The following is a 12,747-nucleotide window of genomic DNA, read 5'->3' on the forward strand; positions in this document are numbered from 1 at the left end:
GCGAATTTAAGCTAAGGAAAGTGCAATTTCTTGGTCATGTAGTTAATAAAGAAGGAATCAAAGTAGACCCAACCAAGATAGAAGCTGTAATGAATTGGGAAAGGCCCAAGACTCCTACAGAGGTCAAAAGTTTTCTGGGATTAGCCGGATACTACAGAAGGTTTGTGCAAGATTTTTCTAAGATTGTTGTTCCCTTAACGAAGTTGACAAGAAAGAACGAGAAGTTTGTATGGACGGAAAAGTGCGAGGAAAGCTTTCAAGAATTAAAGAAGAGACTGGTAACCGCCCCAGTGTTGGTGTTATCGGATGAAAAAGGAGAGTTTGTGATATTTAGTGATGCATCATAAAAAGGACTTGGATGTGTGTTAATGCAATACGGGAAGGTAATAGCATATGCGTCAAGGCAACTCAAGCCGCACGAGCAAAAGTATCCAACACATGATTTAGAATTGGCAGCAATTGTGTTTGCCCTTAAGATTTGGAGGCATTATTTATATGGGGAAAAGTGCAAGATTTATACAGATCATAAGAGTTTAAAGTATATTTTCACTCAAAAGGAATTGAATATGAGACAGAGAAGATGGTTAGAGTTGATCAAAGATTATGATTGTGCGATAAACTATCATCCTGGAAAGGTAAATGTGGTAGCAGACGCTCTAAGCCACAAGAAAAGGCTGAATATGTTAACATTATCGAAAAAACTGATCAAGGATTTTGAAAAGATGGAGATAGACGTGCGGACTCCAGAATTTGGAGGTGAAGCTATTTATGCAATGTCATTTCAACCCGAAATTTTGGAGAAGATTCGATGCTGTCAAGAGCAAGAGATGAATCGCGAAAAGGATAAGTTATCAGGAGAAGAAATTAAAGCTCAAAAGGATGGAAAAGGGATATACCGTGTTAACTCACGTATTTGGATATCTAATGTCGTGGAACTAAAGCACGAGATTTTGCAAGAAGCGCATAACTCAAGATTTTCAATTCACCTTGGAAGTACGAAAATGTACCAGGATTTAAGAGAGAATTATTAGTGGCCAATGTTAGGGCGGAAAACACACGCTAATAATACACGCAAGTATACGCGTTCACAAGTAATATAGAATACTTTCTAGTTCGTTCCCACAGAGACTCAGACTAATTATGTTCAATTAACACTTACTCACCAATGTATGATTACTTCTCAATGTTGAGACAATAACACGTAGATTTGATTAACTAATTATTAACTAGAATTAACTACTAGAATTAAACACTCAGTTGACACTTGAATTAACAATATTAAACACATATGAGATCATAACTTCATTACTACTTCCTTCAATAATTATTGTTATTATCCTTAGCATATAACGATGATGATATTAATCGAACAACACGAAACTGATAAAAGCCAACTTTCATTATACTAATACCATTCTACCAAACATCCACAATTAAGATAGAAGTTGAATAGGCATCAATTATGTTGAGACCCTATATGTCTACAGAATTTGACAACATAACGATTTAAGCACAAGTTATTCCTTATGATTACACAGGGCAAGTAAAACGGTTAGAGTTACCCACTAATCATGCATACACATACATGAACCTATGCTAGCATGGCAAGTTCTAAACCTCAAGATCCACTGTCGCTTCACAAGAGATTAACTCCCTATCTTATATGTTCGCGACGCACATAAGATGAATAAGCACAACCAATACTAGATATCATACAATCATCACACACTAAGGTATTAAACAACTAACTAAAGAATTCCATAGTAAATCTGTTACGACCCCATGATCACGATTAGCCCATGATTGAACTCATCGTCACCATGGGTTCATATGAAAACATGATAATAACACACAAGAATAACTAATAAAAATACTTAATTAAACCAGAGTACGTCACAAGAGTAATAAGGTTCAAAGTAAAGAAAACTAGCATCCACTGATACAACAAATAAAAGAATCACAAGAAAACTATGCTTCCTCTTCTTCATTTGGATGTGTTAAAATGGTCTTCTTCCTTATCTCCTTGCTCCTCGATTGATACCACGATTCAAACACGTGAAACGTCTCTGAAAACTACTTATATAGAAGCCCCACAAGTCCCAGCTATCTCAGAAGTCGGAAGTCTAGTAGAAGCAGGAGTCTAAAAATCAGAATTAAAAAATACGCTCCTGAGCGGCCGCCCATCAATCCTGAGTGGGCGCCCAGCTTCCTGAGTGGCCGCCCAGCTAGGCTGAGCGGGCGCCCAACACCTCACTGGAAAATTTATTATTTTAATCCTGTTTTCTGCTGCGTTCTGCTCCTAACTTCCCACTTGCAATGCCAAGCACATATTTAGGCCTATTCCTGACAAAATCTCTCCACAAATACAAGTAATACCCTGAAATGCACAAACACTAGAAAAACACATAAAATACACAAAATACTTGATTTCAAGACATTAATTCGAGCCATTATAAGACGTTCTAAGTGGTATAAAATGCCACTCATCACACCCCCAAACTTAAATCGATGCTTGTCCTCAAGCGTCACAGACTCACAAACAAAACAAAAACATGCATGAATGCAATCTATATGAAATACAACGATCCCCCTCACAATGACTAAACCAACCAATTCACGACATCTCAACAAATGCAATTAGGCGACTAAAGATCAATCAAATCATGCAAACTAACATACAACCAGAAACGTGGTGTGTGCGGATGCTTAACAGATATGCTTCGAAACTAGATCAATTATCATAACTAGACTATCCTCAAGGCAATCACATGATTATACGAAGAATAAATTCTAGGCACAAAATGACTTAAACACTTCAAGATTACTGGAGCTTATTACAGAATCATGCTTTTATTCAACACAACAACAACTGTTTATTTGACCGTGCAATGAGTGAGGTCCACAAAAGACTTATACAATGGCATCCATTTAGCGAGCGTTAGGTTAGTGGATCCCAGACTCTGAAAGCCTTAGGTCACTAGGCACAAAGTCCCCTAAGAACTTAATAACTCGAATACCAAAGAGCCCACTCGTGGTCAATTATGCATAAACACATACTTTACTTTTTTTTCTTTTTTTTTTCTCTTTTTCTCTTTTTTTTCCTTTTATTTTTTTTCAAATTTTTGAGCAAGTGCGTTTCGCTCCATCTTGCTCAACCCTAGACTACTCGCATAAAAATACGAGCCGGCTACTAGCCATTTGATGCCTAACCACAACTAGCAATGAATTCCAATTTTTATCTCCAATTTTTATCTATTCATGCCTTTTATCATTAAGAACCTATTATAAATTCTAATTATAATCAATAGATTAACCTTGAAAACCATCAAACCATGACAACAATCTAGTCCTTTAGCATACTCTAAGACTTAGTGAAATTACAAGTGTTTCTAGCATGCATGTCAACCTACAAGACTCAACATCACTCTAACGCTATCACTACACTCGCATCAATATCACAAATCAATTGGTAAAGCAACACAACAGGGATCATGGTATATGCATGAGCTAAATGACATGATAGATAAAGCTACATAAAAAAAACTATATGGCAAAAATATGCAATTATATGAACTAAACTATCATGAATATGCAATTACATGACACACACACAAAAATATTCCTTAACTACCACCCCCAAACTTAAAATCTTCATTGTCCCTAGTGAAGGTAGTAGAAAGGAACAAATGGTATACCTACTCGGATAAATCATCATCCTCACCCTCAGAGGGTGGAGTATCATGAGGCGGATAAGCAGAGTCCTCACCAAAAATGGGCCACTGGATGTCAGCTCCAAGGCCTCTAAAAGCAGTCCCAAGTGCAAAGGTGAGCTCCTGAGCAAACCTACTCTACGTCTCATACATAGCATCCATCCTCCTCGACAGCCTCCTATACTGGGCATCAACCATCCCAGCACCCTCCTGAGCTCTAGAAGAGCCTGCCTCATCACGACCCGGCCTAGCCATAGTAGCACCAGCTGCTGGACGTCCTTCTGGAAGACGATAACCCAACCCATGCTCTTCGGGCTCTCCACCCGTCCACTCCTGCATCGCATTCAGAGTCGCTGAATCAATAGGAGCGGCCGATATCTGTAACTGCTCGTGAGAAGGCCAATGAACTCCCACTACTCGGCATAGCTTCATGACAGTAGATGCATAAGGGATGTTCATGTGCTTCGCTCCCCTCAAAAACTTTAAAATTCCTTGGTAGATGAACTCAATAAGGTCCACATAATACTCCTCATTCAAAATACCCCATAACAACCTTGCTCGCTCAACTGTAACCTCATGTGCATGTGAAGTAGATAGAATATTAGCACAAATAAAGGCATTCCATGCACGGGCATACCTATTCATCACAATCGCCGGAAAAGAACGATACTCGTTAGTTCCCGTCTTGAACTTCCAAACCGTGCCCGGCTGACAGGGAGTAGCACAAATCAAATCCAAATCAAACTCCTCAGAGGGCTTCTCATTCCAATTCTCCTCCGTGGGCTTCCTCTGTCGCTTCCCAATCACACGGCGAATCGCCTCAGGATGATAATCCACCATAAGCCCACGAACAACAGTAAACCCATTCTTTTCAGCCTTTGCGTTCGCATAAAACTCGCGAACCACGCTCATCGGAACCTCCTCCGGCGACTCATAAAAAGAAATCCACCCCTTTTTAGCAATCATCAGCAACAACTCACCATCCCTCCCCGATGGTAAGAATCCCCTCTCCGTCAAAATCGGCTTAGCCAAAAGCCTAGTATACTCCTCCTTAGCAGCCCTATCAAACAAATGAGGTCTCGCAGCGGTACCCCTCGAAGAATCAACAGTAGGAACGGTGCTACTGCTATCAATAGTTCAGGCTCTCTTGGGTGTCATTGAAATTGAGAAAAAGTGTTTAAGAGTTGTGTTTTTGAATATGGGAGAGAGTTTTAAGGTTGAAAGTATATGGGAGAGTATATGGAGGAGTTGTATGTATATATAAGGTAGGAATTAGGGTTAAAAATTGATTAGGAGTGGGGTTTGAGGGAGAAAACGTGGGTTAATGGGAAAAGAATTTGTGGGTTGTGGGTTTGTGTTTTTATTTTTGGTTTTCCTGATTTTTTTTGAATTTTACTAGGCTAAATTTTTTTTCAGATATTTGGGGGCTCAGCGGCCGCTCAGCAAAGCTGCGCAGGCGCCCAGCATCCTGAGCGGCCGCCCAGCAGAGTTGAGCGGGCGCCCAGAGGGTATCTGGAAAAAATTTTCTTGCCCTTTTTTTTCATTTTTTTTTTGTGTTTCTGGATAGGTTACTAACTCTTAAGGGTTCCTATAGTAACAAACCTTGGGTTGCCTCCCAAGGAGCGCTTCTTTTACGTCATTAGCTTGACATAGAGTACCTTGCTCAAGTTGACAATAAAACGACACTAACCACTTCCCGGTTTGCCGTGTCCCCATAGTAATGCTTCAAACGCTGACCATTAACCTTGAATGCTTGGCCCGAATCATTCTCAAAAATCTCCACCGCTCCATGTGGAAACACAGTTTTGACAATAAAAGGTCCAGACCACCTTGATTTCAACTTTCCAGGAAAAATTCGGAGACGAGAGTTGAATAAAAGAACTTGCTGCCCCGACACGAATGACTTAGGATATAGCTTCCCGTCGTGCAACCTTTTCACTTTTTCCTTGTATATTTTGTTATTCTCGTACGCTTGGAGTCGAAATTCATCAAGTTCATTTAACTGAAGCATTCGCTTCTTCCCAGCTGCATCTAGTTCAAGGTTCAACTTCTTCAATGCCCAATAAGCCTTATACTCAAGCTCCGCAGGTAAATGACATCCCTTACCGTAAAAAAGTTGAAATGGGGACATCCCAAGTGAAGTCTTGTATGCTATTCTATAAGCCCACACAACTTCATCGAGCTTTAAAGACCAATCCTTCCTTGACGGACAAACAACTTTCTCTAGATAGCGCTTGATCTCTCTATTAGAAACTTCCGCTTGACCATTAGTTTACGAATGATAGGCAGTAGCAACACGATGATTCACATTGTAGCGCTGCATCATAGAAGTGAACTTACGGTTGCAGAAATGCGACCCCTATTAACTTATGATTACTCGTGGCATTCCAAACCTTGTGAAAATCTGCTTATGAAGGAAATTCAACACTACCTTTGCATCATTCGTCGGTAGAGCCTTGACTTCTATCCATTTTGAGACATAATCGACTGCCAGCAAGATGTACAGATTATTACAGGACGCAACAAATGGTCCCATGAACTCGATTCCCCAAACATCAAAGACCTCGACTTCAAGCATTACATTTAACGACATCTCATCCTTCCTCGTAAGATTCCCCACTCTTCGGCAACGATCACACCTTAAAACGAACTGATGTGCATCCTTAAACAAGGTAGGCCATAAAAAACCTGCTTGCAAAATACGAGCTGCTGTCTTTTCACCACCATAATGTCCACCATAAACTGTGGAATGACAATCTCGTAATATCCCCTCCATCTCACAGAATGGGATACATATCCTGATGATCTGGTCAGCTCCTTGTCTAAACAAATACGGTTCATCCCACATGTACCACTTCACCTCATGCAGAAACTTCTTCTTTTGAGCTGTATTCATATTAGGAGGCATTATATTGCTAACAAGATAGTTCACAATATCTGTGAACCATGGCTCCTCCTCCTGAACTGAGAACAACTGCTCATCCAGAAAAGATTCGTTGATCAATATCTTATCATATGAAGTAGATACAGGATTCTCCAATCTAGAGAGATGGTCAGCTACTTGATTCTCAGTACCTTTTCGATCCTTGATCTCTAACCCAAATTCCTGTAGCAAGAGCACCCAACAAATAAGTCTAGGCTTCGAATCCTTCTTGTAAACCAAATAGCGAATGGCAGGATGATCAGTGAATACTGTCACCTTTGTCCCAAGCAGATAAGATCAAAATTTTTTGAAACCAAAGACTATAGCTAAGAGCTCCTTCTCAGTCATGGTGTAGTTCATTTGAGCCCCATTTAGAGTCTTACTAGCATAATAGACCACATGAAAAAGATTATTCTTGCGTTGCCCAAGAACTACTCCCACCGCATAATCACTTGCATCACACATCATCTCAAAAGGCTTTGTCCAATTAGGTGCCGTAATAACTGGTGCAGTTATAAAACTCTTCTTGAGAGTCTCGAATGCCGCCAAGCATTCAACATCAAATTTGAAAGGCACATCCTTCTCGAGCAAGTTGCACAATGGCTTAGATATCTTCGAGAAATCCTTAATGAAACACCGATGAGAACCCGCATGACCAAGAAAACTACGGATTCCTTTCATAGAAATAGGAGGTGGAAGATTTTCAATGACTCCCACCTTGGATTTGTCCACCTCAAGACCCTTGATGAAGATTTTATGCCCAAGAATAATGCCTTCATGCACCATAAAGTGACATTTTTCCCATTTTAGCACCAAATTAGTTTCCACACACCTTTTGAGTATCGCACGAAGATTATTCAAACATTCATCATACGAATGTCCAAAGACGGAGAAGTCGTCCATGAACACTTCGACATTATTTCCAATCATATCAGAAAATATAGCCATCATACATCTTTGAAAAGTGGCAGGTGCGCCACATAAGCCAAACGAAACTCTACGAAAAGCAAATGTGCCAAATGGACAAGTGAAGGTAGTCTTTTCTTGATCCTCTGGTGCAATGCAAATCTGATTATACCCCGAATAGCCATCCAAAAGATAATAATACTCATGACCGGCCAACCTGTAAAGCATCTGATCAATAAATGGAAGAGGGAAGTGATCCTTTCTCGTGGCCTTGTTCAACTTTCTGTAATCCATGCATACCCTCCATCCCGTGACTGTTCGATTAGGGATGAGCTCGTTCTTCTCATTTGCTACCACAGTTATACCTCCTTTCTTCGGTACACATTACACGGGGCTCACCCAAGAACTGTCAGAAATAAGATATATGATTCCTGCATCTAGCCACTTCAGAATTTTTTTCTTCACCACTTCTTTAATGATAGGATTAAGTCGACGTTGTTGCTCAACAGTCGGCTTACTACCTTCTTCTAGCAGAATTTTATGTATGCGGTACGAAGGGCTGATCCCTTTGATATCTGCTATAGTCCATCCGATAGCCGATTTGAATTCTCTCAAGATCCTCAAGAGCTTGTCCTCCTCACTACCTGAAAGGTCAGATGCAATAATAACAGGTAAAGTAGATGCATCACCTAAAAAAGCATACCTCAAGTGTTCAGGTAATAGTTTAAGCTCCAAAGTAGGTGCTTTCTCAATAGATGGTTTGAGCTTTCCTTCAGCATTCTTGAGATCAGAAGTACCAAGAGATTCAAATCGCATGTCTAGCTTTCGCCATCCTCATTGCCATCCTCATCATCACTGTAGTTGCTCATTGTCATCCTCATCATCACTGTCAAACTCCCCCACTAAGGCTTTCTCTAATGCATCAGATATTAGCATATTATCAAATTCTGAAGTTACCGCAGAATCAATCAAATCCACCTTTAAGCACTCCTCGTCTTCTGTAGGGAATTTCATCGCTTTGAATACATTGAATGTCACATCCTGATCCTGCACCCTCATAGTAAGTTCACCTTTCTGCACATCTATCAAGGTACGGCCTGTAGCCAAGAAAGGTCTTCCCAAAATTATGGGGATCTTCTTATCTTCCTCGAAATCCAAAATGACAAAGTCGGCAGGGAAGAACAGCTTATCCACCTTTACTAACACGTCCTCGACTATGCCTCGTGGATATGTAATAGAATGATCAGCCAATTGTAGAGACATGTAGGTGGGCTTTGGATCAGGCAAATTCAACTTTTTGAAGATAGAAAATGACATCAGATTGATGCTTGCTCCCAAATCACACAGGCACTTGTCAAAAGACAACTTGCCAATGGTGCAAGGAATGGTGAAGCTACCTGGATCTTTAAGCTTTGGAGGTAATTTTTGTTGCAGCACAGCACTGCACTCTTCCGTTAGAGCAACGGTCTCAAGGTCATCTAGTTTCACCTTCCTTGAAAGAATACTCTTCATGAATTTCGCATAACTAGGTATTTGCTCCAGAGCCTCAGCGAAAGGTATGTTGATGTGAAGTTTCTTGAACACCTCCAGAAACTTACCGAACAGCTTATCCATCTTTTGTTATTGCAATCTCTTAGGGAAAGGTGGTGGAGGATAGAGCTGTTTCTCCCCTGTATTACCCTCAGGCAGAGTGTGTTCAACAGTAGTCTTCCTTGGTTCCGCCGCTTTCTCCTTTTGCTTCTCTTCTTCATCAATAACTTCAGATTCTCCGTCTTTCGCTTTTTCAGCATCAACAACTTTTCCAGACCTTAAGGTAATAGCCTTGACTTGCTCTTTAGCTTCCTTCCTGCCTGGCACTTCAGTATCACTGGTAAGTGTGCCAGGTTGATGATTGAGCACTGCATTGGCTATTTGACCGATTTGATTTTCCAAGGTCTTGATAGAAACAACCTGACTTTTGCACAACAACTTTAGTTCCTCGAAATCAGCACTAGAAGGTGGAGCAGCACCTCCTTGTTGAGGATATGATTGCCTTTGAGCATAATGCTGTGGTTGCTGGAATCCAGGTGGATTAAATTGTTTACTTACGCCTTGCTGATATGGTTGCTGAATAGCATTCTGATTATTGCTCCAGCTGAAATTGGGATGATTTCTGTTGTTAGGATGATAGGTAGCTGTCACAAGCTGCTGCGGCCGCTGATAATTGTTCATATACTGAACAGATTCATTAACAAGAGAACACTGATCCATAGCATGAGAACCTGCACAAAGCTCACAGATCATAGCTATCTGATTGACTCCTTAGGTGGCTAAAGAATTGACCTTCATAGACAGCGCTTGGAGCTGCGCTGCAATAGCTGTAGCTGCATCAACTTCCAGAATACCTGCTACATTCCCAGGCATCATCCTTTGAGTTGGGTTTTGATGCTCATTTGCAGCCAGAGTTTCAATAAGATTATATATAGCTTTTGGCCCACAAGGCGCCTCCCGCTGCTGCATCGAGCATGGGCCGAGATTGGGCCCCCAAACCATTATAGAAACCAGTGATCACCATCCAGTCAGGCATATCATGATGTGGACACTTTCTCAACATCTCCTTGTAGCGCTCCCAAGCTTCGAACATAGATTCTGTTGGTTGCTGCGCAAACTGAGTAAGAGCACTCCTCATAGCTGCAGTCTTCGCCATTGGATAGAACTTTACCAGAAACTTTTGCGCAAGATCTTGCCAAGTAGTGATGGACCCAGCTGGTTTAGAATGTAACCAGTCCTTAGCTTTATCCCTCAGAGAGAATCGGAAAAGCCTCAGCTTGATAGCCTCATCAGTCACACCATTATATTTGAAAGTACTATAGATCTCGACAAAATTTCTGATGTGCATGTTGGGGTCTTCAGTTGCAGCACCTCTGAAAGAAACAGAATTCTGCACCATCTGAATAGTGCCCGGCTTGATTTCAAAAGTGTTAGCCTGAATAGCCGGATGAAGGATGCTTGATTGAATTTTATCTATTTTAGGCCGAGAAAAGTCCATAAGAGCTGGATCTCCCGGAACTATACGATCACCCATGATTACTGGTTCTTTCTGTTCACTCTCTTTATCTGAATCTTCAAAATCTATCTTCTCCGGAATATCAAGAACTGACTCTGTCTCCTCAGCCGTATCTAAAGTCCTTTTGCGAGTACGAGAACGTGTTTGCATAAATGCTCGCTAAAGTACCTGAAACACAATCGGAAACGATAAGTAACATATCTTAATCAATGAGTCCTAATGACCACTGATGGTAAATGCATAAACTAAACAAATACGCCGAGTCCACGGCAGCGGCACCAAAAACTTGTTAGGGCGGAAAACACGCGCTAATAATACACACAAGTATACGCGTTCGCAAGTAATATAGAATACTTTGTAGTTCGTTCCCACAGAGACTCAGGCTAATTATGTTCAATTAACACTTACTCACCAATGTATGATTACTTCTCAATGTTGAGACAATAACACGTAGATTTGATTAACTAATTATTAACTATAATTAACTACTAGAATTAAACACTTAGTTGACACTTGAATTAACAATATTAAACACACATGAGATCATAACTTCATTACTACTTCCTTCAATAGTTATTGTTATTATCCTTAGCATGTAACGGTGATGATATTAATCGAACAACACAAAACTGATAAAAGCCAACTTTCATTGTACTAATACCATTCTACCAAACATCCACAATTAAGATAGAAGTTGAATAGGCATCAATTATGTTGAGACCCTATATGTCTACAAAATTTGACAACATAACGATTTAAGTACAAGTTATTCCTTATGATTACACAGAGCAAGTAAAACGGTTAGAGTTACCCACTAATCATGCATACACATACATGAATCTATGATAGCAAGCAAAGTTCTAAACCTCAAGATCCACTGTCGCTTCACAAGAGATTAACTCCCTATCATATATGTTCGCGACACACATAAGACGAATAAGCACAACCAATACTAGATATCATACAATCATCACACACTAAGGTATTAAACAACTAACTAAAGAATTCCATAGTAAATCTGTTACGACCCCATGATCACGATTAGCCCATGATTGAACTCATCGTCACCATGGGTTCATATGAAAACATGATAATAACACACAAGAATAACTAATAAAAATACTTAATTAAACCAGAGTACGTCACAAGAGTAATAAGGTTCAAAGTAAAGAAAACTAGCATCCACTGATACAACGAATAAAAGAATCACAAGAAAACTATGCTTCCCTTCTTCGTTGCGATGTGCTAAAACGGTCTTCTTCCTTATCTCCTTGCTCCTCGATTGATGCCACGATTAAACACACGTGAAACGTCTCTGAAAACTACTTATATAGAAGCCCCACAAGTCCCAGCTATCTCAGAAGTCGGAAGTCCAGCAGAATCAGGAGTCTAAAAATTAGAATTAAAAAATAAGCCCCTGAGCGGCCGCCCAGCAATCCTGAGCGGGCGCCCAGCTTCCTGAGCGGGCGCCCAGCACTTCACTGGAAAATTTATTATTTTAATCCTGTTATCTGTTGCGTTCTGCTCCTAACTTCCCACTTGCAATGCCAAGCACATATTTAGGCCTATTCCTAACGAAAGCTCTCCACAAATGCAAGTAATACCCTGAAATGCACAAACACTAGAAAAACGCATCAAATACACAAAATACTTGATTTCAAGACATCAATTCAAGCCATTATAAGACGTTCTAAGTGGTATAAAATGCCACTTATCAGCCAAACATGAAAAAGGAAATTGCGGAATGGATAAGTAAGTGTTATACGTGTCAAAGAGTCAAAGCAGAACATCAGAGGCCAAGCAGATTGCTTCAGCCACTAGATATACCAGAATGGAAATGGGAACATATTGCGATGGATTTCGTGGTAGGATTACCTAAAACCAAGTCTAATCATGATGCGATTTGGGTGGTAATCGATCGGTTGACGAAGTCAGCACATTTCTTGCCGATAAATGAAAGGTTTTCGTTAGAAAAATCGGTCAAATTATATTTGGATGAGATAGTGATGCGTCACGGAGTTCCTGTCTCTATTGTATCTAATAGAGATCCAAGGTTTAACTCGAGATTTTGGAGACAATTCCATGATCATTTGGGAACTAAGCTGAGAATGACTACGACATATCATCCGCAGATTCGTTGTATCAGTGGATGCTAGTTTTCT

The sequence above is a fragment of the Apium graveolens genome, chromosome 2 (genome assembly GCF_009905375.1).
Source record: "Apium graveolens cultivar Ventura chromosome 2, ASM990537v1, whole genome shotgun sequence".
In the NCBI taxonomy this organism is placed as follows: Eukaryota; Viridiplantae; Streptophyta; class Magnoliopsida; order Apiales; family Apiaceae; genus Apium; species Apium graveolens.